Source organism: Cervus canadensis, chromosome 22, assembly GCF_019320065.1.
Source record: "Cervus canadensis isolate Bull #8, Minnesota chromosome 22, ASM1932006v1, whole genome shotgun sequence".
Classification (NCBI taxonomy): domain Eukaryota; kingdom Metazoa; phylum Chordata; class Mammalia; order Artiodactyla; family Cervidae; genus Cervus; species Cervus canadensis.
This window is the reverse complement of record NC_057407.1, coordinates 52,967,030-52,993,554: the sequence shown is the minus strand read 5'-3', so window position 1 is coordinate 52,993,554 and position 26,525 is coordinate 52,967,030. Positions and strand designations below refer to the sequence as shown.

General features: G+C 37.3%; 1 protein-coding gene and 1 long non-coding RNA gene across 2 annotated transcripts in view; both read left to right on the top strand.

The window, feature by feature from the left end:
• The window catches only part of STT3B (STT3 oligosaccharyltransferase complex catalytic subunit B), a 102,661-nt gene that overhangs the window by 16,396 nt on the left and 59,740 nt on the right, over positions 1 to 26,525 (top strand). The window lies entirely within an intron of this gene.
• LOC122424296 lies at positions 20,785 to 25,408 on the top strand. The gene is made up of 2 exons (XR_006264374.1): positions 20,785 to 21,041; positions 22,220 to 25,408. It is a non-coding gene; the product is annotated as an uncharacterized LOC122424296 (long non-coding RNA).

Genomic DNA, 26,525 nt, shown 5'->3' with positions numbered 1-26,525 from the left:
AAATTAAGATGCATAAGTGTTGTGGTCAGAATGTTTTATAAGAATTCTAGTAAACCTAGAGATTCACAACTGATATTCAAGTATCTGCCATATGTATGTACTTTAAAAAGAACACTGTAGGCTTGCATCAAGCTCAGCTGAGTTGCTTTAAAACTGAAAATGCCACGGAGCAATTCTGAATTCTACAATGTAAGACTTTAAAATGAAGCAGCTTTCTCTCATGCCTGAGCAAATTCAGAGTGTATAGAAATAAGTGTGTAGACACTTCCCAACCCTCAAATTTAGGAAAATCGTTCTTCATGTAAGTATAGTTTCTGATCATTACAATTCTATTAATATATGTTGAATTCAGACACCTGAGTACAGTTCTCCAGTGTAAAAGCAATGATTCAGGCAGCATGACTTACTTTCATGTCACTTCAGATTTCTTGGGTCCAAGATTCAAAGACAGAAACGAAGGTGATAATAGTAATTGTACTTACTGGAGGAATTTTTGACGAATAGTGGAATTCAGAGTATCTTTGGGCTTTGACTTAGGAATGTTTTTCCCAGTGATAACAGCCATTGCAGGACTGAGCCTCACATTCATTTTTATTTTTCCCAGCCCCACATTCTTCCATTTCCAGTGTCCTACATATGAAGATTAGTTACCCTTCCTCAGGAAGTAAATTGAGATAGAACATATCTGCTATACTGTTTCCATGATAAAGTATAGCTGTCAGGTCATGTGGCAAAAAGCTTAACACTAGATACCACCAGGTGAGTGTATAACAGTACCATTTTTTTTTTTTTTTAAGAAAATTCATTTAAAAATCCCTAAATGCACTTAACATTTGTAATTCTTAGAATAAACACATTTTAAAATAGAGTATACCAAAAATATGCTATTTTCTGAGTCTCTGAGGTGTTTAGTACATGTTATTAGTTTATAGAAATTAACAAAATTACCTTTGCTGTGTGAAGGGGACACCAAAGTTTTCTTATAATTCACTGTTGCCTGTCATCTTTTCCTCGAGCCTGAAGTGTGGGTCAAAAAGGAGGAGAAAATGGAATCACTTTCCTTTTACTCTCTCATTACTCTTTGAGTATGTTTGCTGATACTTTGAAAATGGGGTAATTAAAACCAGGTAAACTGGATCACTTTTCCCCCACCCCTGGAATGTAGAATGAACTTCATACCTGGAAGAGAACATAGCAATTATTTGTTAGCATGCGTACATGCTCAGTCTTGTCTGACTTTTTGTGACCCTGTGGACTGTAGCCTTCCAGGCTCCTCTGTACGCGGGATTCTCCAGGCAAGAATACTGGCGGGGGTTGCCATTTCCTCTCTCAGGAGATCTTCCCTTCCCAGGGATCGAACCCAAGTCTCCTTCATTGGCAGTCGGGTTCTTTAACACTGAGCCATCTGGGAAAGTCATTATTTGTTAGAGTGCTTACCAAAATGTTGTGCAGAACACATATCCCAGGAATTGTAGTTCAAAACTAAAAAATAACCTATTTAAATCTGGAAAAAACTGAATACCCTGTGCTCTTTATTACAGTACATATTAACATGTTAAAGGCTGATACATTTTTGACCATAGTATTGATTTTATTTAGTACTAGTGTCTACATATTAGAGAATCTCTGTAGCTTTTTTTTTTTCTTTAATTTTCTGTGCAGTGCAGTTTGGGAAAGACTGATCTGGTTGCTTTATATGATAGATGAGGAATCTGAGGCCTAATGATACTAAGTGACTTCATAGAGCTACAGCTAGGACTGACAGCCTTGCAGGTTTGAAATCTTTCCATCTTTATTTTTTAGCTTGAATTACTGCATTGTGAGCATCAAGTGTATCTACCTTATAATGGGAGCATGTATGTTTTTTCATAATGAAACAGGTTTATACCATCACCCTATTCGTCTTGGTGACTAAGTTGGGCGTTTTGACACTCTTCAGTACTTGGTAATTTGTCAGATTTTAACATTGCACTATGGCTTATGAATATAAGGGCCTATATACATTGCTTATTTAAGTGGCTGTTTCAGTTTCTGTCTTGATATTGCTTTCCCCCTGACTGTTGTTCACTTTGCTTTTGAATTACCCACTCTGGTTTTTTAATCTCAGCAAATTGTGGATCAGGGGATATTGATACTGTACATGTGTGTGCATGCTTAGTCACTCAGTCTTGTCCAACTCTTTGCAACCCCATGGACTGTAGCCCATCAGGCTCCTTTGTTCGTGGAATTCTCCAGGCAGGAATATTATTGAAGGGGGTTGCCATTCCCTTCTCCAGGGGATCTTCCCAACCCAGGGATTAAACCTGAGTCTCCTGCATTGCAGGCAGATTCTTTACCATCTAACCACCTTGTTAGTTGGAAATCTTATTTCTGTAGTATCTAACATGTCTTGGGTTAAATATATGTATTATAATACATATTTATATATCAAATGTTTGTTAGTTGGAAATTAATTACATTGTATATTACAGTATAGTGCATATAATTGTGTAATGTCAGTGTTAGATAAATGGGCTTCCCAGGTGGTGGTAGTGGTAAAGAATCTGCCTGCCAATGCAGCAGACACAAGAGACCTGGATTCAATCCCTGGGTTGGGAAGATTCCCTGGAGACGGAAGTGGCAACCCACTCCAGTATTCTTGCCTGGAAAAATCACATGCACAGAGGAGCCTGGTGGGCTATACAATCCATGGGGTTACAGAGAGTTGGACATGACTGAAGTGACTTAGAATGCACAGCATGTTTATATATATATATATAACATTTATTGGAGATCTTGTTGCTTTTATGTGTGGATGAGTGCCTCTCTAAAATGTGTATGACACATACATGTGTGTGCTTTGTAGGGAGAAAGAATACATGCAAGTGTGTATAACTGTCTCTTGTGTAGGTTTTTTAAGATTTCAGTCTATATTACATTTAACTGAGCAAAAAGTATCATTGTATACTTTTAATGTATCAAATACACTATTTTATGTATGACCCTAGAATTTTTTTTAGATTTTTTAAAGTGACATTAAGACACTTACTTTGATAGACGTTTTTGGTGCCAGCCTGTCGTCATTTCCTCTTTTCAGTTTTTTAAGTGTGCTTCATAAAGCAGAACACACTCCTTTTTCAAATGGTTACTTATGAAAATTGATAGCCGTCATTGTCAGTTATGGCAAAAGTTGAGAGAGAAGTAATAATATTTTTGCTCTGTGTTCTTGTGAGATCTAATATCTTTTGTATTTAATGCATCCTGCCTTTGTGGGATGGCACAAAAAAGCTCTGTAGGACCCAGCTTTTGAACAGTCCTTGTTTTTTAACCCCCATGTGTTGCTCAGGAATAGAGAAGCAGACTATTTGTCCCTGTTGAAACATACAGCATGCTTTCTGCTTACAGAAGATCTTGAGGCAAAATGACCCACATACCACATGTAAGAACCAGGGAGGTTATTGAGTCTTAGACCCAGTAGCAATTACTTTTCTTTAAAAGAGTTGGCATTGATGGTGTGCTAGCAGTCAGTCTGCATTTGTGGGTCTTTTCACACTTCAAGATTGACCTAATAAAACAAGTTTAAAAAAAAAAAAAGACTTCTTTATTCTGTGCTGTTAGTGATCCTTTGAAATTTTATTGTTTTGCTGTTGTCACTTTAATATTGGTATGAATATCTATAATCGTGTTAGGCTTTAATATATCTACATAGAAGTTTCCATAGTTTCCAATTGGCTAAAGTGTTCATATGTATAACATGTTAGGATTAGATTGTTCCTTTTAGTAGTTTTAGTAAATTGAGGATTTTTTTCCCCTCTCTTAGCACTTCAGTGTGGCATACTTTTGTTTTTGATACTGCCACTAGATCACAGGAATTAAAAAAAAGGTATATTGAAATGCTGATATGAACTGGTAGCCTTAGCTGCTTTGTATTAATACTTTCCCCTGGCTCGGTTGTTTTCTATTCCCATTAGTGCTGAATTTAGGGTGTATGTATTTATAGTCTTGTAACTACTTATATATGTAGATCTGGTACCTTGTGTAGTCTCTTCATTCCGAGACAAGGTAAAAGAGAAGAGAGGGAAACAAAAAACATTTAACCCTGGATGTAATCACTGATGTTCTAACACTTTGGGTTTCACTTTGATTATCTCTGTGAAATTCCGTTCCTTTCCTTTATTTTATTGATTCTCTTACATTTACTTTGGTATCTGTAGTTGGTCATTTTTGTTGGTGATAACTAGTTGCCTTCTCATCTACCAGATGAATACATATTAACCCAGTCAATTTTGTAAGATCTTGTGCTATACTTTGCAAAAAAAAAAAAAAAAACCCTCTGAGTTATAATTGACTGAATCTTATCACAGAATGAATTATTTCTGAAAGAGCTTGTCTGTTGATAGTCTTTAGAGAATGGAGTGGTGGATAGAGGCTAGGGTGGTGGCACGTAGCTTCCATCTTAACATTCTGTGAGATTCTGTCTTATTATTGGACTCACACCAGCAACTCCCCTTGCTGGCATTATGAAGTACTAAGTGGCCATGTTGGAGAAGTCCATGTGGCAAGGAGCTGCGGGCGGCCTCTTGTCAGGCTCCAAAGAACTGCCAGCAAGAAACCAGGGTCCTCAAGGAAATGAATTCTCTCAGTAATCTAAATGAGCTTGGAAGTAAATTCTTTCCCTAATTGAGTCCAAATGACAGCCCAACCCTGGTCACACCTTGATTGCAACCTTGTGAGACCGTCCAGGGGTGCAGTTAAGCTGTACCTGGATTCCTGATCCATGAAACCATGAGATAATGAATATATGTTGTTCTAAGCCAATTGAGCTTGTTGTAATTTGTTACACAGCCGTAGAAAACAAATACAAATACCCTTGGTAAACCTTTCCCATCTCTGAGTGTTATGTATTTGCCAGGTATCTGGATTCAGTGGTGTGAACCCAGACAGATACGATTCTAGTCTAGTCGGGGAGATAGACTTGAAACAATTAAGAGAATGACAAATGCTGTGAAGGTCATACCACAAGAGCATCTAATAATGAAACATGAATATCTCTTTAGGACTTACTCTACTTTTAAAAATACTCTTATTAGGTAGCCTCCCCCCCACCCCACCACTGTCTGTCTCTCTTTACTACTGGCAGTATATTCTTACATCACAAAACTTGATCTAGCTTTATTTTCTATTAGCATTATGAAACTATATTACAGCCTCATTATTGCCTCAAATTAATTATTCCTCAATAAGAGAATGAACTGTAGTGTTTATAAATGGAATATTACAAACTGCTGCTACATGAATAAACCTCTGAAACAGTATGTTGAGTGAAAAAAGCCAGACACCAACAGAAAGTAAAATCTATGATCCATTTATAGGAAATCTGAGAACAAATAAAATCAGTCTGTGATGAAAGAACTCAGAAAATGGGAGGGGAAAAGGAGGAAAAGGTGATGTGGGAACTTTCTTTAATGATGGTTTTGGGTGATAGTTATGGTTGATAATATGTATAAAATTGTCAAAATTTGTTGAATCAAACATAAAACCTCTGTATTTTAATGCATGTAAATTATACTTCAGATTTTAAAAATAAAAACAGATATCCTTTAGTATCTTTTAGTGGATTTAGTATCATTTAGTGGATTCTTTTCTCTGATTTTATTTTCTTGTTGACTATCCCTCCTGTAAGATTGTCCAAGATTGTGAGTTTCATGAGGTCAGGGACTGAGTTTGCCTCTGGTTGTTACTTAGAATTGTGTGCTTGTATGCATAATGCCCAGGCTTATTTCCTCTAAGGGAAAAGTTATTTGTCAACTATAATTTATTCATAAGTTGGTAGCCATATTTCATGGTTGTGTGTTTCAAGAAAAATATTTGTATTATTTCAGAGTTTTGTAATCAGTGTTTCTTTAGGTCACTTCTGTTTAAGTGTTGGTAATCTGGCTTCAGTTTCATCTTTGCCAGCCAGTTTGAGATAACACTATGCTATATTTATATACCAGAATTTAAAAATCAGATTTTCTTTTTAATGTGAAGTTTATTATATTCCTCTTGAAAACTAGATATTGCTCCTCTTTCTGCCATCTCTAATTTTTTGATGGGAAGCAAAGAATGGAGACACTCTTGTTTTACAGTTTGATACAAAAAGCCCTTAAGTACCACAGTAATTTGAAAAAGAATGAGATGGCTCCATAGTACTTTGCCTAACTAGTGTTATCCCTTGTAGTCATGGTGTTATTTTTTCCTCTGATGAAAATAACAGTAAAATTTAAATGATTTAATGGCTGGGTCACAAACTTGAAAAATAAGTATACTGTGAAATTGGTAGATCACAAGTGTAGTTTTTCTGAAACTGTTGAAAAAGATAACGCAGAATAGGTTTTTCAGTGCCAGAAAAAAAATGCCTTTCTATTGTGACTTATATGTTGGGGGGGGGTCTTTAAAAATAAATACAAAATTCTGCAGTTTTTTTTTGCATATTCTTCTGATGAGAGAATTCATATTTTCATCAGATTCTCAGAGGCCCTCATCCAGAAAGATTAAAAATCCCGCCTGTCCCTCCTTTTTTCTCTTAGGATTTTTTTATTGCCAGCTAATGGGTTGCCAACTTTTCAGAAACATAACCAGCTCTCAGTAGGCAGGAAATTACTCTACTGTGTTCACCTGTACTGAACAGTTTGAAAGTGTAGTGTTTGTTTCAGTTGGTTCCCTATATTTCTTCTTCTTCTTCTTTTTTTTTTTTTTTTTTTTTTTTTGTTTTTCTGACATTTTGGGTTGCACAGCGAAATCATAATTACTGAGTTCCACAGGCTGTTCCCTTTGCTTCTGCATTCCAAACCGTTATAGACATAGGTATAAGAATGGTGGAGAAATACTTCCATAAGTAAACCTGATTTTTGTTAGGGGATCTCTGGTCAGAAATGCTTGTTCTCAATTATGATACCAGTTTTTTTGGAGGAAAATAATACTTTCTAGTAAGATGTTTAGAAATGTCAAAGTCTGAAACTGTGGCTACATGCATACTCTGTCATTTGTTAGTTTATTCTGTCCTATTTCTAATCTCTCCACTCTTTTCCTTGAGGTGGTACCTAGCTATAATAACCTATAAAAAGATAAAATAGCATGATTCCTGCAAAAAACTAATTAGGATAAGCTTCATATTTTAAGAAAATTCATATTAGAGTTGCTGCATTTTAATATCTGTATTCTATTTGAGTTTAAAAGACATTGTCATATTGAGATATGTTCAATCAAAATTTAATTGTGGAAATGACATTTTTTTTTTTTTTTGGAAATGACATTTTTTTATCCTTTCTGTTGAGAGTTATGTTACTCATGCCTCTCCTGTTTTGTCTTGATTGCTGGGAAATGAAGTCAGATTTAAAGTTAAAATCATAGGCTCTTTTGACTCATTTGGTGTGTTTTTACCTAGTCTTGAATTTTTGTATATGTATATTTCTCTTGTTTATCTTTTATTAGGTATTATTTTGGAACCAGAAGGTAATAAATTAAGACAGCTGATAGATCTTAGAATTTGGAAAAGCATTGATTTCCTTCTTCCCCCCCACAGGCCTTGATGGCATATCTGAACTATAGTAGAGCAAATGGTTTTCGTACTAATTTACCTTTAACATTCAAGTCACATAACAAATGTTTACTGTGTGGCTTGCCTAGTGGCTCAGTGGTAAAGAATCTGCCTGCCAATACAGAAGATACAGGTTCAATCCCTGGGTCGGGAAGATCCCTTGGAGAAAGAAATGGACTCCATTTCCACTCCAGTATTCTTGCCTGGGGGATCCCATGGGCAGAGAAACCTGGTAGACTGCAGCCCATGGGGTCACAAAGAGTCAGCATGACTTAGAGACTAATCAACAACAATTATGTGCCAGGTGCTGTACTGAGTGTTTGGAATATATATGGGGTCTCTGTTGTAATGGAGCTTGTTTTCTGGCAAGGAAAATATAAACAAAAGATCAAAATCATTTTAATTAATGATAAAAGCTGTGGAAAAAAAAAATATACTTGCTGGGATGTTGCTGTGGGGCTACCACTATAGAGAGGGAAGTGAATGCGGCCCTTTTGAGGTGGTGTTTGACCTAAGATGTTAGCTAGCCTGTGAAGATGACAGGGAGTTAGCTAGCTCTGTGAAGATCTGGGTTAAAGGCTATCTCTGCAAGCAGGAACAAATTTGGCATGCCAAAGGAAGATAAGGCCCCTGTGGCCAGGATACAGTGAGAAAGGATATAGTGTGGATGGGGATAGGACAGGAGACAGGGGACTGTGGAGGTTAAACTCCGAATGCAGACTAGATTGAAAAAATAAGTGGAACATAAATTAATTTGGCTGTAACAGATGTTTTTCATTTCTGTGTATAATATTGAGTGGTTTTGTGGGTGACACACGGGATGGATGAAAGACTTCAGAGGCCAGAACCTGAACAGGTAACCAGTTAGCACTGACTGTATGGAGTGTTCAGTTCAGTCGCTCAGTCGCGTCCAACTCTTTGCGACCCCATGGCCTGCAGCACGCCAGGCTTTCCTCTCCATCACCAACTCCCAGAGCTTGCTCAGGCTCATGTCCATCAAGTCGGTGATGCCATCCAACCGTCTCATCCTCTGTTGTCCCTTCTTCTCCCACCTTCAGTCTTTCTCAGCATCAGGGTCTTTTCGAATGAGTCAGTTCTTAGCATCAGGTAGCCAAAATATTGGCGTTTCATCTTCAGCACAATGGAAAATTTTTTAAAGATCTTTTAAAACTTCTTATTTTGTATTGGGGTATAGCTGACTAACAATGTTGTGATGGTTGTACAGAAAAGGGACTCGGCCATACATAGACATGGATCCATCCTCCCCCAGACTCCCCCTCCCATCCAAGTTGCCACATAACATTGAGCAGAGTTACGTGCTATACAATAGTTCCTTGTTGGTTCTGTTTTAAATACAGCAGTGTGTACATGTCCATCCCAAAGTCCCTAACTATCCCTTCTCCTCATTCTTCTCCCCTGATAACCATAAGTTCATTCTCTAAGTTTGTGAGTCTCTTACACAGTGGAAATTTGATTAAACCAGTTACAGTATTTTTATTGCCTTCTGCCTGAATTCTATTTCTATAGAAGAGTAGTTTACCTTAGAGTGGGAGTTAAAACGTTCCACAACTCATAACTCACATTAACATTAAATAACCTTACTCAGGGGACGTCTGTGGGAAAATATTTAAAAATTGGATTATATATAAAGTGTTCGGAGTCGCTTTAACATTTACTTAAATTACTATATTCAGGGTGCTTGGTGATAAGGGGGATAGTAAGATCAAGTCATTCATTTTTGCACACCAAATCGTGTGACTCCTGGCTTTGCCGTTTGTTGAGTGACCTTGAGCCAAGGTAACTATTTGCATTTCATTTCTCATCTATAAATTGGGATTGACATGGCTGATTGATGTCGATGTTTGGCAAAAACCACTACAATATTGTAAAGTGATTAGCCTCCAGTTAAATTAATTTTTAAAAATTGGAATTGACAGTAGTACCCATCTCAGTGAATTACCATAAAGATGGAATGCACTCATACAAATAAAAGTACTTAAAACAGTATATAATTCATAAAAGGCACTCATTAATGTTCACTATTTATTAATTTTGTTACTGTTCATTTACGGGGGCTTTCCAGGTGGCTCAGTGGTACAGAATCCACCTGCTAATGCAGGAGAACACAGGTTTGATGCTTGGGTCAGGGAGATCCCCAGGAGAAGGAAATGGCAACCCACTCCAGTATTCTTGCCTGGAAAATTACACGGACAGAGGAGCCTGGCAGGCTGCAGTCCATGGGGTCACAGAGAGTCGGACACGACTTGGTGACTGACCAACCAACCAATTCACTTACGATGAAAGCTAATAGGTAAATTTATGCTGTTTAGTATGTTGATTGGAAAGAGTAAAATGCAGAGTACAAGATCCACTAGAGGCATAAAGGAGGGTTTCCACCCCTTAGCTGAAAAGGATAGTTATGACTTAGTAGCAGGTGTCTTTTGAGTTAGGTCTTGAAAGATAAGTGTGGGAGAATTTGGAGGAGGAGTTGCTCTTCAGGAAACAAGAACAGCTTGTGCAAAGGTATAGAAGTATGAGAAAGCATGAATAGTATATGTTTAGGGAAAAACAAGTTTGGATCCATGAGGTAAGATCCAAGAGGTAGTAGGGAGCCATTTCAGGGTGGGGATAGGAAAGGGAGTCTAAAAACATTAGGACTTTGTCCTGTAGATTTGGGGAAATAGTGAAGGACTAGTGTGTTTCATTTAAGAGAGAATTAGTGGAGGATGAATCGGGAGGGCAGGAAGTTAATAAAGAGGCATGTGAAATAGACTATGAAGAGATTTTTTTTTTTGGCCACTCCTTGAGGCGTGCTGGGTCTTCTTTCCCTGACCAGGGGTTGAACCTGTGCCAGCTGCATTGGGAGCAGAGTCTTAACCACTGGACATTCAGGGAAGTCCCTGAAGAAGACTTTTTATTGGGGGATTTTAAGAGCTGGATTTAGGAAATGAGTGTAAGCTGATCCTGATACCTCTGTAATAATGATATTTTTTTAACTAAGAGAGCCTTTTTAACTAGTGGAAAGCAGAGTAAATATGACTTCAGTTTTAAGTATGTTGAGTATAATGTACCATCATTCCAATGTGAAGACGTCTCAGCAGCTGTTCTGGTGGGCTGCTCTATATGAGGATTGAGAATTTAGGCAGAGGAATTCTTAGGAGTCATCCATGGTAGTCAAATGGACAAGGAAAGAGGAGAGGTAGCAGTGAAGAGAGTCTGGCATCAGTCAGACTCTTGACATCAATCTTTAAAGCATAGTGACTAAAAATGTGTGTGCATGATGCACAAAATTGTTTTTCATCTAACGGACTCGGGAATGGGCACTTAGAAGAGACATTTCAGGTTCTTTTTTATGTTGTTGTTTGTCGCTGAGTCGTGTCTGACTCCTTTGTGCCCCAGTGGACTGTAGCCCCCAAGTCCATCCATGGGATTTCCCAGGCAAGAATACTGGGATGGATTAGCATTTCTTCCTGCAGGGGAATCTTCCTGACCGAAGGATTGAACCCATGTTTCTTGCATTGGCAGGCGGATTCTTCACTGCTGAGCCACGAGGGAAGCCCTGCTTCTTTATGTACTTTTTCTTAAAACTGAGGTCCAGGCAACATGGGGATTCTCTTTCCCCATCTCCCATTGCAGAGTTATCCATCTCCCATTTTCCAAAAGGAAAGCATCTTACTCATGTGTCCCTATGTGTTGCCCTGAGCTATAAAAATCTCTGAGGGTTCCAGATGAAGGCACAGTACAGTTGACTGTTGGTGTGGAAATACTCTCCTTTTTCTCAAGGAGGGCAAGTAAGATCTCTGTTACAGGGACTTCCCTGGTGGTACGGGGCCAAGACTCCACACCCCAATGCAGGAGGCCTGGGTGTGATCCCTGTTCAGGGAGCTAGCTCCCACTTGCCACGAAAATAAATAAATAATACATTTTAAAAAATATCTGTTGAGTTTTCGGAAATTTATTTGCTGGATCATAATTGAAACAGATTAAATGTAGCAAATTTCACTTGAAAAAGCTGATATATATCCTGAGATATTTGTGAGAGTAAGTCTAAAAAAACATTGACTATCCTATTAATTTTAAAGCATGAAAGAGTAGAAAAATCAGTATTAAATGAGAAAAAAAGTGGACAGAGGTCAGTTTTACAGACAAAAATCACAGTATAAACCTTGGGATGCTTGCATTTGGTGAGGGATGTCTCATTTGGAATTTCGATGTGCAGATGGTCTCTCTCAGGACAGATCTAGCTTTGATAGAGCTTAGTATAGATTTTCTTACTCTAACAAAGCTGATGATGATTAAACAGGGTTCTATAGGAAGAAATATAGAACTCTGAAATTTGAAAACTAGATCTTTTCCATAAAACCAGTCTTCTTTAGAAGACAGTGCTTTTTCTTCTTCTGTTTTCATATTATAGTTTTTACTACTATATTTGAAGAAATAGGAAAGTTCCTTTTCTCTTACAAAATAACTAGAGTTTTTACTACTATATTTGAAGAAATAGGAAAGTTCCTTTTCTTTTACAAAATAACTAGAGTAATGCAAGCAAGAAAAGACACTAATTGAAATAGTTAAATATTAGAAGTATATAAAGGAGAAGATGGGGCTTCCCTGATGGCTTAGTGGTAATGAATCTGCCTGCCAATTGAGGAGACCTGATTCAGTCCCTCGGTTGGGAAGATCCCCTAGAGAAGGAAATGGCTACCCACTCCAATATTCTTGCCTGGGAAATCTCATGTACAGAGGAGCCTGGCGGACTAAGTCCATGGGGTTGCAAATGAGTCAGAAACGACGGAGACTAAACAATGGCAACAACAATGGAGAAGGTGATTTTCCCTTGTTTCATTTGGTTTAGAGACTCTCCTTTTTGGTAATGTAATATTTTACTTGAAAAGAATGCAAGTCAAAGGGAGCTAAAATTCCCCACTCTTGCACATTTTTGACATTTTTCCTTGGAAAGAGAGGGAGAATGACTTTTAAAGACAGACTAAATAAGTCTCAGACTTCATTTCTGAAATGGGTATATGAATAATTTTCACTTGTCAGTAACAAGACTATTTAAAGATTTGTGGGTAAAATGGGATAAGGAGTAAACTGTGATTTTTAAATTCATTAAGAGAGGAAAAATAACTATACTTATTGGAGGATCCCTATTTCACCTAAAAAGGGCAGTTCACTTTTATAATATATCTATTATACATGGGTGAAAAACTTATAGAAAACTGTAAGTTCTCTTGAAAAGAACACAGGACAGGCTTGTTAATGGTGGTGTTGGTGGCGGCCTAGTAGCTAAGTCATGTCCGACTCTTGCAACCCCGTGTACTGCAGTCCGCCAGGCTCCTCTGTCTCTGGGATTTCCCAGGCAAGAATACTGGAGTGGGTTGCCATTTCCTTTTCCAGGGAATCTTCCCGACCCAGGGATTGAACCCAAGTCTCCTGCATTGCAGGCAGATTCTTTACCATCTGAGCCACCAAGGAAGAAAATAGCATGACATATGGAAATGGCAACCGACTCCAGTATTCTTGCCTGAAAAATCCCATGAACAGAGGAGCCTGGTGGGCCTACAGTCCATGGAGTTGCAAAGAGTCAGACATGACTGAGTGCGCACACACATACAGTATCTCTTGTGCTTTTCACCAGTATCTGGTTTCCCTCTCCTCTCAGCACATGAGTTGGGCCATGTGACTAGTACTAGTGGTGAATCAAGACTGTAAATGATGTGCATTTCCTTCCACCTGAAAATTTGTTGTGCCTGAGCCTCCAAAGTTCTCTTCTGTCAGGCAGAATGATTTCAGCATTCAGGGTAGTGGCTGTTGAGGCCATGATAGTGTGAAAGGCAGTGTCTGTACCAGAGAGGTGAGACCTGACGTGATACAGTTAGAGACGCAGTGGGCTTCTCCGTCTCTTTGTTTCCAAAGTGACTCAAGAGCAAAAGCTTCATGGTTCAAAGTTGCGTCTCATGCATGAGACAAGTGCTCAGGGCTGGTGCACTGGGAAGACCCAGAGGGATGGGATGGAGAGGGAGGTGGGAGGGGGGATTGGGATGGGGAACACATGTAAATCCATGGCTGATTCATGTCAATGTATGGCAAAAACCACTACAATATTGTAAAGTAATTAGCCTCCAACTAATAAAAATCAGTGGGAAAAAAAAAAGTTGCATCTTAATCTTAAGAGAACTTTGCTAATGATTTTGCTTATATAATTTTAAATATATGCCAGTGTTTTTCAGACACTTGTTTTTAGCTCTTGAACCCTTTCTTTAAATGAGAGTTTATACAAGAGCCTAATTAATATATAAACAGATAAGTATGATTAAAATGGGATGGTTCCCTATTCCGTTGAAAACTACATATTCCATTCGCTTCAAAATTCGTACCCTACTCCTATTAGAGTGGTAGGGGTTCTTTGGAATCTGAGGTACAGGGAACTATTTAAGATTCACTTTTAAGATTCACAGTGCCTGGAAGGTGATACAAATTATTATTTGGATTTATTACTCTTGCTGTTTGGAATCATCATGCTCAAGAATGTGGGCTTTGGAATCTGAGCCGCTTAGTTCACATTCCATCTTGACCAGTGAATGGCTGTATGACTTCAGTTGAGTAAGTTAGTGTCTCTGCTAGATTGGGCATAGTATCCTACGTCAGTGGTTTGTGTTTTTTGTGAAGGAAGCTGTTCTTACACAGTACCTGACAGTTGTTGATGGTTTTTAAAACAATGTGCTTAGTCTCTCAGTCATGTCCGACTCTTTGCGACCCCTTAGACTATAGCCGGCCAGGCTCCTTTGTCCATGGGGATTCTCCAGGCAAGAATACTGGAGTGGGTTTCCATGCCCTTCTTCAGGGATCTTCCCAACCCAGGGATCAAACCCAGGTCTCCCGCACTGCAGACAATTCTTTACCGTCTGAGCCACCAAGGAAGCCCTGATTGTAAATAAACAGTTCTGAAAATGCGTTTCTTTACCACTCCCCCTCTTGGATTCTTTTCTCTCCATAAATACACTAACCTCTCCCGTCTCAAGGTCTGTGCACTGGAGATGGCTCTCCCCTACTCTCCCATCATTAAGGTCTCACAGATATTAGAAGACTGCATTTATACCCGCTTAAAGGCACCTTTACCCTTCTTCCCATTTCACTCTTTTATCCCGTCCCTTTAGTGTCTTCCAAAGCTCTTGCTTGAACCTATAATTATCTGGTTTGTGTTTATTTTACTAAAGCTCCAGGAGAGAGATACTGCCTCTTTTTCACTACTCTGTTTTAGTCCTGAACAGATATCTGGGACACATTCGTTGCTTAGAATTTTTAAAAATCATAATAATAAATGATTATTACTTTTAAAACATGAAAACCACACTAACGTTCAATGTAGAATAGCAATCCTTAGAGGCACAGATTATAATATCTTGACAGACAAAAATTTGGGGGAGTTATTCATGTTGATTTATGGCAGAAATCAAACCAATATTGTAAGCCAATCCTTAATTAAAAATAAATACTAAAAAATAAAAAAGATAAATCACACTTAAGTGTATAAGTAAAGAAAAAAGGGTGTACATGATAAATTATAAAACTAGTGGAATTATGCAAGTAAATCTTTTCTAAATGCCACAATTGGATTAGTTTCACCAAAGTGACTGAATTTGTGTTGCTTCATGTACTCTCTAAAAGGAGTGTTACTTTTATTTTATTTGCTTAGTAATATTATTGGGGTCTCTGTTAGCCAGAGTAAAATATAATTTTAAAAGAAACTTTGAGGAAGACTTTGAAAAACATGCTGTCAAGTTGACATAGAAGCCATAGACAACTCTTGAGCCCTCAGTTGAAGTCTGTGTATCCTTATTTTTGGTAGCAACTGAAGTGTAATTGACCTGGTATTTCAGTGCAAAGCAGATTAAGATAGCAGCGTGAGTCCAGACTGTAGCCTTAGAGAGGGGACTGTGTTGAGATGTGGCACCTGGTACCACCCCCCTTCCCTTCTGTCACATCTGCTTCCTCCCATCCCCTTTGCTGCTTTCACTTGCTGTTCTTCATCATTATTATGGAGCGGAGCTGCTTGCCTTGCCTTTGTTCCTCCACAGTTTCTGGTTGATTCTTCTGTTTTTTAGGTTTTATTTGCAGAGGCTAAGCTAAACAAGACTTGCGTTGTTTTATCGAAGTCAGGTTCATGCGCTGACCATTTGCAGGGTGTGGGACATGTTTGTCTTCCATCCTCTCCGAGTTTATCTTGCTGTTTCATTGCCAAAAACATTCTTTTTCTGTTGTTTCTTAGTTACTTCCTAATTTGCATCTATTGCTGTAAAGCCTGGTTTCTACACTTCTGAGGTTTTTACTGTGTTCCTCTAGAAGTGTGTTAATCTTGGATCTATATAAGAATATAATATAGATGTGAAAAGAATAGGGGTTATTACAGAAGGCACTTATTTTGAGATAGTCATTTTGATGCCAGTCTTGCAAAAAAGCAATGACATAGCCCCTGGAAAATGTCAAGTAGCAAACTGTAGTTAAGGGTTTAATTATATTTATGTGCATTTGGTAGATAGTTTTAGAGAAGTAATGGTTTAGGGAAAAGGAGGACAGAACTGGCCCCTGGGAAACTTGGCTTGTGTTTTACTTTTATAGCACTGCCTGTAGCCCATTTCTTTGGCCTAGAACCTTTTCTGTCTTTTACGTCCAGAGCTATAAATTGAGACCTTTATTTCTCAGCTTGTCTAGCTCAAGTTCTATATATACTGTGAATTCTTTTACAAAAGCTAGTTGCAGGGGTCTTAGACTACTTCAGGTTGGCCACAACTTTAAGGCTAAGAATATACTGTTCTGCTTATTCTTAGACATTTTCCAATTATATTAATTTTGTGTGTATATGTATGATAAAGTGCCATGTTTTTATAGAGGACTGGACATGTTAAACATACAAAACCCTTTGCCATCTCAGAAGTTTCCTCTTGAAGATAGAGAAGCCTTTGATTAATATTAGCACTAAGGTATATATATTTTTAACCTTCAAGATTAAGGGTATAATGTGGTATTTTGTTTTAGTACATAATCGTGAGATTCTGTGTTTTTTTTGAATGTATGCTAGTGGTTCAAAATAGCATAAAATGAAATAACAAACCTAAGATGAACTGTATCAACTGGTTAGGTCATCAACAAGATCTATAGAAGGAAAATGTGGTTGTTCCTAAGGGCAGCCCTAGTTTCTGAATGGATTGGTACTGAGTGTTCTCCTCAGGAAACAATATGGTATATGTTTGATAAGCCTTAAATCAGTTTCTGAAATTCTATTTAAGCTATAATGTTTTGAATACAAGTACTAGACTAATCTCTACTAGAATCCAAGAAATATAACCCATTTTCCCATAAATGGTCTTCCATAATTTAATTTTTTTTTAATTTATTTTTATTAGCTGGAGGCTAATTACTTTACAATATTATAGTGGTTTTTGCCATACATTGACATGAATCACTCTTGGATTTACAAGTGTTTCCCATCCTGAACCCCCCCTCCCACCTCCCTCCCCATCCCATCCCTCCGGGTCATCCCAGTGCACCAGCCCTGAGCACTTGTCTCATGCATCCAACATCATCTTGCTACTGTAGTCTTTAAGCACAAACTTTTCTTAGCTTTTGAAGAATTTCTTGGGATGAAGAATTAATAGTATGGAGTTTACAAAGATTTAAAATGAGTATGTGGCTTTCAGAAGCAGGTTTTCTATTTCTATCTTCTTTCTTTGCATTTGTTCCCTATAGATAGAAGGAAAGGCCATTATAAAATGTGGTGTCTTTGAATAGCCAAAGGACACCTTAGGTCTTTTAGGAATATATGGAAGAAAGAAACAAAATTTATATATCTTAGCTTCTTTGTGAAGATGGGTCTCTAAGACCTCTTTTACTTTGTCATTTGGCTGTTTCTCTTTTATCAAATTTAAAATTCATATTTCATTTTCATATCCAGTTTCTTCTTATATCATAAAATAGTTTGTTACTCAGAAGTAGCCAAATTATTTATATGCCCCTCTCAGAATGAAAAAGTTAATGTGAGAATAATTTTATCTGTCTTAATAAGTCTTTATTGAAATTTCAGGGTGACTCTAGAGATGGGGTTAAGAGAATTTGGGGGAAGGCATTCATTTATTTTTTAAAAGAACTTTTATGAAAATGTCAAATGAATGTAAGTAGAGACTGTAATGAACCACATATATCTACTATCTGTATTCAGTAATTATCTTTTCGTCACACTTATTTCAAAACACATTATTTTATTGAACTTAAAATACGAAAAGTTGCTCTTATAATATTGATAAAAGTGTATGTAAAATGTGATGGTTTACTCAGACTATTTTAAGTCAGATATTATTTTACCACTTATCTTTCTCTTTTATTTCAGTTTTATTTTGGTGTATTCTAACCTTTAATACATCATTTCTCAGTCAATTCACCTACTTTTACTTGCAGGAAACTAAGTTATATGTGGCGTGTGTGTGTGTGTGTGTGTGTGAAGCTTTCCTACAATTGACTTGAAACAAGTAGACTGCCAGATGTTCCTTCAAAAATGGATTATTCGGGATCAGCAGAGAATTGCAATTTGGGCTCTGCAACACATAGCAGGCCATGTGCAAGCCCCAGCACACCACTTTATAGAGAGGAAAAGGAAGTTAGAGTGGCTCTAGTAAACAGAATCCATGACTTCTCATTGGCTGCTGAGCCCTCACCAGGGAAGAAGAGGAACCTTTTTCCTGTTGGGCTCTGCTCTCCTTGCAGGGCATGAGAGCTCCCTTTTCTGGTCTTCTACTCTATTTAATCGGAGTTTATTAATTTTTAACAATATGTGTTACATTACTCACATATATGATTATGTAGACCATGTATCTATGTATATATACGTTGTATTATAATTGCTTATATATGTTTTATATATACACACATGCACATGTGCAATATCGTGGAAAATTTCAGACATAAACAAAAGAGCTAATACTGTAATGAGCCTCCATATATCACCCAGCTTCAACAGTTTTCAATTTATGGTCCGTCTTTTTTCATGTATAACACCCTCCCCAGCTATTTAAATGTTTTTTGAATATGTAAATTGAACATGCTAAAATTGAAGACTACTTTTGTGCACCTGATAGCTTGCATTTAATGAAGAAGAAAATAGCCAAGATTTAAGTCAGTGTTAGCACTCACTACTAGTATGCTAGAAAGGAGAAGTAATTGACCCTCATAAGTGGAGTGCCAGGAACTCTATGATGCCTCCAAGTATACAAGTCAATAAGAAAAAAATACTCCATTGCCAGGTGAACTATAGTAAAGGTTCCAACTTGATGTTTTCAAAGCACAAATTCAAGTGAATTGGGAAAGGGAGGATACAGTATTAGAAAAGACTTCTTCAAGAATGAATTTCAGATTTGAGGAGACTTGCATGAAGAAAGGGGAATAGAATGCATGGTTGTGGTTTCTATGTGGATGGAGAAAAGAGCTAAAAAAGATCACGCTAAAATTGCTCCATAAGAAGGCGAAACAAATGAGTGATAGACGTATTCTTTTTTTGGTTATTTACTGTAATGGAAAAGAGTAGTTGTATGATTAATCCAAATGCCTTTTATATTTGTTTTGAATTTTTTTCGCCCATTATTAACCCTCCCCCTGGATTCTTTTTTTCCTAACTGAGGTATGACTACTATATAATAATATATAAATGTAGTATACATCATAATGATTTCATATATGTATATATTGTGAAATGATTACCACAGTAAGTTTACTTAATTACCACACCTAGTTACAGAGTTTTTTCCTGTGATGAGAACTTTTAAGATCTAAATAACTTTCAAATATATAATACAGCATTGTTAAAACCGTAAATTTGAACCTTTGGGCTACCTTCATCCATTTCCCCCACCCCACCTCTGACAGCTAGCAGTCTGTTCTCTGTATCTGAGTGCTTTGGGGTTTTTGGTTTGTTTTGTTTGGGGGAGAGGGTTAGATTCCACATAAATGAGATCTCATTTATGTCTTTCTCTCTGACTTATTTCACTTAGCATAATGCCCGCGAGGTCCATCCTTATTGTTTCAAATGGCACAATTCCTTCTTTTTTATGCATGTGTGTGTATGTGCTCTGTTATGTCCGATTCTGTATCCTTTTATGATTGAATTATATTCCTCTGTGGGTGTGTACTTGTACATGTATACACCACATTTTATCTGTTCATTTGTCGGTGGATACTTGGTTTGTTTCCATACTTTGCCTTTGCTACAACAAACATGGGAGTGCAGATAACTATTAAGGATAGTAATTTGGATTAGTGCCCAGGAGTGGAATTGCTGGGTCATATGATTGTACTATTTTTATTTTTTGAAGCACCTCCATACTGTTTTCCATAGTGTCTGCATCAATTTGCATTCCCACTCAGTGTGCATGGGTTCCCTTTTTTCACATTCTCACCAACGTACATTTCTTGTCTTTTTGGTAATAGGCTTTTTGACAGGTGTGTAGTGTTATCTCTTGTGGTTTCGATTTGCATTTCTCTGGTGATTAGGATGTTTAACACCTTTTCATCTAACTGTTAGTATTTATATGTTTTCTTTGGAAAAATGTCTAATCAGTTTGGATTGGGTTTCCTGGGAGTTCACATAGAAGGACTATACTTGTAGTAACAACTGAATCTGTAACACAGTGTTACAAATTAAAATTTGGGTACTTCTGGTTTACTCTCTATAATTTGTACTTGTATGTGTGTGTGTATACATATAATGAGAAATACAAGCATTGTTACATATAGTTACTTAATCTTGAGCTGAAGTTTTCTATTAGGCTCTGAACTTTCACATCATTTAATTGAACAGTATCTTTAACAGCAAGGAATACTTTTTTAAAAATGATTACTGTTTGACAGGTATATCTGAGTCAAATTTTTTTTACAGTTTTGTGACCAAAAGAAAATAACAAATTTGATGAGATGGTTAGCATCTTTGCAACTATAATATGTAACTTCAGGTTTAAGATTCTGTTTCTGAAAGAACCTAATTGTTCTTAATGATTGACTTACTAATAAACGTTTTAAATTTAGGCTTAAATTTCTATTTTAAAGACTATTTTTCCTTTATTTTTAAGATTTTATTTGAATAAAGGTTCAAGACCTTTAAAGTTCGAAAATGTAGTAGCTTATTCCATTTTGAAATTTCATATTACATATCTTTAACTTTCAATTACATGTCTTTACTTTGAATGAAATTAATGTTTATCTGTATTTTCTGCTAATTGAAAAGATTGGTAGTTATAAGAAAGAATGAAGTGATTTGGGAAGACAATATTACCTCTTTTAACAGGGTTTTAGAAACTTTGAAACTTGTCAAGTAGTAGTCTTTAAGACATCTCTCTCTTTTTAACATAGTCATAGGGGTGTTTATTGATTTTCAGATTTAAAGCCTGAAGGAATCTAGTGACACGTTTCTAGTTATAAAATCAATGTAAAATATCACGAGGTGACCCACCTCCCAGAATATTGGAAATAAAAGCAAAACTAAACAAATGGGACCTAATGAAACTTAAAAGCTTTTGCACTACAAAGGAAACTATAAGCAAGGTGAAAAGACAGCCCTCAGATTGGGAGAAAATAATAGCAAATGAAGAAACAGACAAAGGATTAATCTCAAAAATATACAAGCAACTCCTGCAGCTCAATTCCAGAAAAATAAATGACCCAATCAAAAAATGGGCCAGAGAACTAAACAGACATTTCTCCAAAGAAGACATACAGATGGCTAACAAACACATGAAAAGATGCTCAACATCACTCATTATTAGAGAAATGCAAATCAAAACCACAATGAGGTACCATTACACGCCAGTCAGGATGGCTGCTATCCAAAAGTCTACAAGCAATAAATGCTGGAGAGGGTGTGGAGAAAAGGGAACCCTCTTACACTGTTGGTGGGAATGCAAACTAGTACAGCCGCTATGGAAAACAGTGTGGAGATTTCTTAAAAAACTGGAAATAGAACTGCCATATGACCCAGCAATCCCACTTCTGGGCATACACACTGAGGAAACCAGATCTGAAAGAGACACGTGCACCCCAATGTTCATCGCAGCACTGTTTATAATAGCCAGGACATGGAAGCAACCTAGATGCCCATCAGCAGGTGAATGGATAAGGAAGCTGTGGTACATATACACCATGGAATATTACTCAGCCATTAAAAAGAATTCATTTGAACCAGTCCTAATGAGATGGATGAAGCTGGAGCCCATTATACAGAGTGAAGTAAGCCAGAAAGATAAAGAACATTACAGCATACTAACACATATATATGGAATTTAGAAAGGTGATAACGATAACCCTATATGCAAAACAGAAAAAGAGACACAGAAATACAGAACAGACTTTTGAACTTTGTGGGAGAATGTGAGGGTGGGATATTTCAAAAGAACAGCATGTATACTATCTATGGTGAAACAGATCACCAGCCCAGGCTGGATGCATGAGACAAGTGCTCCGGCCTGGTGCACTGGGAAGACCCAGAGGAATCGGGTGGAGAGGGAGGTGGGAGGGGGGATTGGGATTGGGAATACATGTAAATCCATGGCTGATTCATATCAATGTATGACAAAACCCACTGGAAAAAAAAAAAACCCTTAAAAAAAAAAAAAAAATCACGAGGTACCAGTCACTATGTCAAGCAGAATTTTTTTTAAATGATTCTAATAAAAATGGGAATAGATCTAAGCAAACAATGTGTAAGACCTCTGAGGTGAAATTATATTTTTCTGGAGAGACATTAAAGAAGACCTAAATGAAAGAGTTAAAGTATATTTATGGATTGGATGTGGATGGGTCAGTATTGTAAAGATATTAATTCTCCCGAATTAATGTGTGGAATTAATGAACTTGCAGTCAAAACCCAACATGATTTTCTTGGTGGAATTGGCAAGCTTATTTTAAAATTTATGTGAATATGCAGAAGGACGAATTATAAAAGGCACAGTTTAAGAATGTTCTTTGAACTCAAGATTTTATTCGAAGCTCCACTTATGTGAAGCTCTACTTAGAAAGTTTGCATATTATGGGAGGACATAAAGATTACTCAAGCAGAATAGAGTCCAGAAACAGATCTGCACTAATGAATCCTTAGTTTATGGTAGAGGTGGAACTGTACAGCAGCGGAGAAAAGAAAGCTAGTTGAAAACTAGTCGTTTGAGTTAATGGCAGGGGGACAATTATTTATATTAATACAGAGGAAATAAAGTTGAACCCTTATTTCTCATTATATAAAATAATTGATTCCAGGTGTATTACATGCCTAAATAATTAAGTTTAAGCTGTTAATTGTCATGAAGAAGAATACAATACCTTTATGACCTTGGGGCACCAAAAGACTTTTTTTTAACTAGAAAAAATGCACTAACCCATAGCAAAGAATTGATAAATTAGGTTTATGTCAAGAATTTCTATTTAAAAAAAAACCATTATGAGTGAAAAGAAGCTATGGAATGACAGCAGTTTATAAACTCATATAACTGACAAAAGAACAGTATAAAGAACTTCATCAAATTAATTAGAGAAAATGCTCAAAGTATTTGAGCACACACTTAAGGGGAAGGTTAAAGACCAATAAATACATGAAAAGTGTATTAACCTCAGAAGGCATCATGGAAATTCAGTTACTTTTGTTGACCAAAAAAGCCTTTGGTAGTCCTAAATGTTGGTAATGTTACTGAGCAGCAAGAACTCTTAAGTAAGGTGTCCACCATTTATACATCTCTGTAGTTAATTTAGCTGACAGACAGGACTGATTAGTTTAATGGTAGTGGTGTGTTGTATGGGGGAAGATAGGGCTTCCATGGTGGCTCAGGTGGCAAAGAGTCTATCTACAGTGCAGGAGACCTAGGTTCCATCCCTGGATCAAGAAGATCCTCTGGAGGAGAAAATGGCAACCCACTCCAATATTCTTGCCTGGAGAATTCCATGGACAGAGGAGCCTGGCGGGCTGGAGTCCATGGGGTCGCAAAGAGTTGGACGTGACTGAACAACTAACACACAGGGGCAGTAATGTATTATGTGCCTGAAAGAAGAGAAGTAACTGCTATTGCTTGAGAGTGTGAGAGAGCTCAGTGAGGGAAGAGGTGCTGTGCTTTCCAGTCCTGTTGTTTCTCTTTCAGTAGATAAGGGAGGAAACCCATAAGCACATTCAGTAAACTGTTCATAGTGGTGGGTTAGAAACTGGGCCAGAAAATAGGACAGAAAAAGGAATGGCAAACAGAAGGAGGAAGTGAACTGAAAGTCAAATAAGAATGAGTATGTAAGAGAGAGTTAAGAGAGTTTTGGGAGCCTTGCATATCAGGATTGACTTGACCCTGGGGATAAAATAGGGCAAAAAGCATTCTTCATTCATGTTTAGTTTTTTTATTCTTTGAGTAGGTTTTCAGTAGAATCTTAATGAACTTGCTTGTTTAACTCTGTAATCCTGCCTTCAGGTTTGGATCTCAGGAGGTATAGTTAAACTGGTTTTAGTCTTTAACTTTGAGGATACCACTTAAAGTTGACACTAGGTAGCTATTTGGGAAGCTATCTAGATTGTATTTCATCTATTTAAAACATATTTATGAAATCAGTTATTTATTCAACAAATGTTTTAGGGCTACTATGTACCAGGTGCTATGCTAGGTGTTAGAGACATGTGGTTTCCTTGTGGAAGTATTTATCTAGTGCGATAAATATTAATCAAGTAAACTAATGTGAAATTGCATCTGTGGCAAGTGCTAGGGAGAAGAAAGTACACTGAGTCTCCCCCCACCCCAGAACAGCATCCCCTAGAAATGTGCTGAAGTTTGAAGGATGAATTATATAGGCTAAGAGGGGAGATAGCAGTGATACAGGGGTAGGGAACTGGCAGTCTGAAGATGCTGAGGTTGGAAGGGACAAGGTGAGTCTGGAGGACTGAAAGATATGTGGAAAGTAGGGAGATGATAAAATGTGAGACAAGACGAGTTATGTGAGAGCTAGAGTATGTGTGGCTTTATGTTAAGTGAAGGTTCCTTCCTTTTAATTTTAAGAGATGAAGCCCTTGAATAGTTCAGCAGAGGATTGCAGTGTAATTAATTTGCGTTTTGAAGCAACGTTCTTTGTTGAGAAACAGTATTTACAGATTGGGGAATTAGACTGGCAAAGTGGATGGTAGGGGATTGAGTTAGGGGCTATTGCAGTAAGTAGTGTAGTTTAAAAATGATAGTTTAGAATTTCAGTGCTAGTATCAGAGTAGGAAAAGATTAAACAAATTTCAAGGGTATTTAAAGAGAAGGAACACTCCAGGATGACACGTAGATTTTTGGATTTTTCAGTTTAGGTGGTAGATAGGAAGCACTAAAAGCAGACAGTGTATGTACTTGTTTTGAAGGTAGAGAGGTGGTGTCCAATCATGAGTCTAGTTGAATGTTGACTTTCAGATGCCTTTGTGACATTCAAGGGGGGAAAAACATGTAGATAGGGAGATAACATTGGCAAATTGAGGGCATACTAGCATACAGTCATACCCAGGTATGACTGACATCCCTTGGGGAAGAGTTAAGAGTTGGTAAGAGGATCTCTGATAGAGGAGTCTGCCTGTACAGAAAGCAGAGAAGAGGACTGGAGATGTAGGGTGAAAATTAGGAGACTATTGTAGTTTTTAAAGCCAATGAAAGAGAATGATTCAACAAAGAGGGAGGCGAGGTCAAGAATTATGTAAAATGAAAAGTTAAAAATATCACGCAGAACAACTTTATGGAGATGGAGCCCCATGTTTCTTAGTATTCAAAACATGTTCGTAATCCCTTGGAGTCCTTTTTTTTTTTTTTAATCTGAAAAATTGCGTTTAAAATTTAAAGCCCTGGTTCTTGCTAAAATACTAGGCCTTCTGTCATTGAAATACTTTGACCAGTTTTGGGGCTGTTACTTGTATATTTTCTAATGGTGGTTCTCTACCTCCTATAGTTTGTTACTGTTTTTTATGAGCCCATTTTTTCTAAAGTTATTTTAGTTTTTTGCTTAAACTGTTAATCTAAGTTTTTGGACCTTGGTTTCAGTGTCAATTTCTTGATTTGGAGATTCCTGGTAAATTTAGACTTAGGCATGGTAGGAAGGTTAAGAGTTTACCTTTTTTATGGGAGTCTTTCTTCCCTTGGAAAGAAAGATTTAGCCATTTCTATTCTGGTGGCTACCTTGTTTTTCATCTCTAAAGTGGTAGTCTTTCCAGGGTCCCACCTTTAAGTACAATAAATATTTTGTTTCTAGTATTGGGGGATTACTCTTTTAAAATTACCTCCCATACTTTCTTTTCGAGCATGTGTAGCATTTATAGCACTAGCTTAGATTTCCAGAATTGTTGCTGGAAAACAAATGTTGTTTTACTTTTAAGTTCTGATTTTAAAATCCTTTTCCTATAGTCAGAAATATCATTGCCTTTGTAGCATTCAGTGATGGCAATTGATTGATATTCCTTCAGAGAAAATCTGTTTATTTTCTGTGGATGATTTTAAGTTATATTTCATGCTTGTTGTTCAGTCGCTCAGTCGTGTCCTACTCTTTGTGACCCCGTGGACTACAGCATGCCAAGCTTTCCTGTTGTTCACCGTCTCCTGGAGCTTGCTCAAACTTACGTCCTTCGAGTTGGTGATGCCATCCAACCATCTCGCCCTCTGTCGTCCCCTTTTCCTCCTGCTTTCAGTCTTTTCCAGCATCAGGATCGTTTCTAATGAATCAACTCTTCACCTCAGGTGGCCAAAGTGTATTATAGCTTCAGCTTCAGCATCAATCCTTCTAATGAATATTCAGGACTGATTTCCTTTAGGATGGACTGGTTTGATCTCCTTATCATTAGTGTCTTGAAATGTGTGTTTTTTCATAATCATCTGTGAAGCATGGTGATTCTTTTTTTTTATGATTAAATGTAAAAACTGGATTATCACAATCATAATACGTCTATCACCTC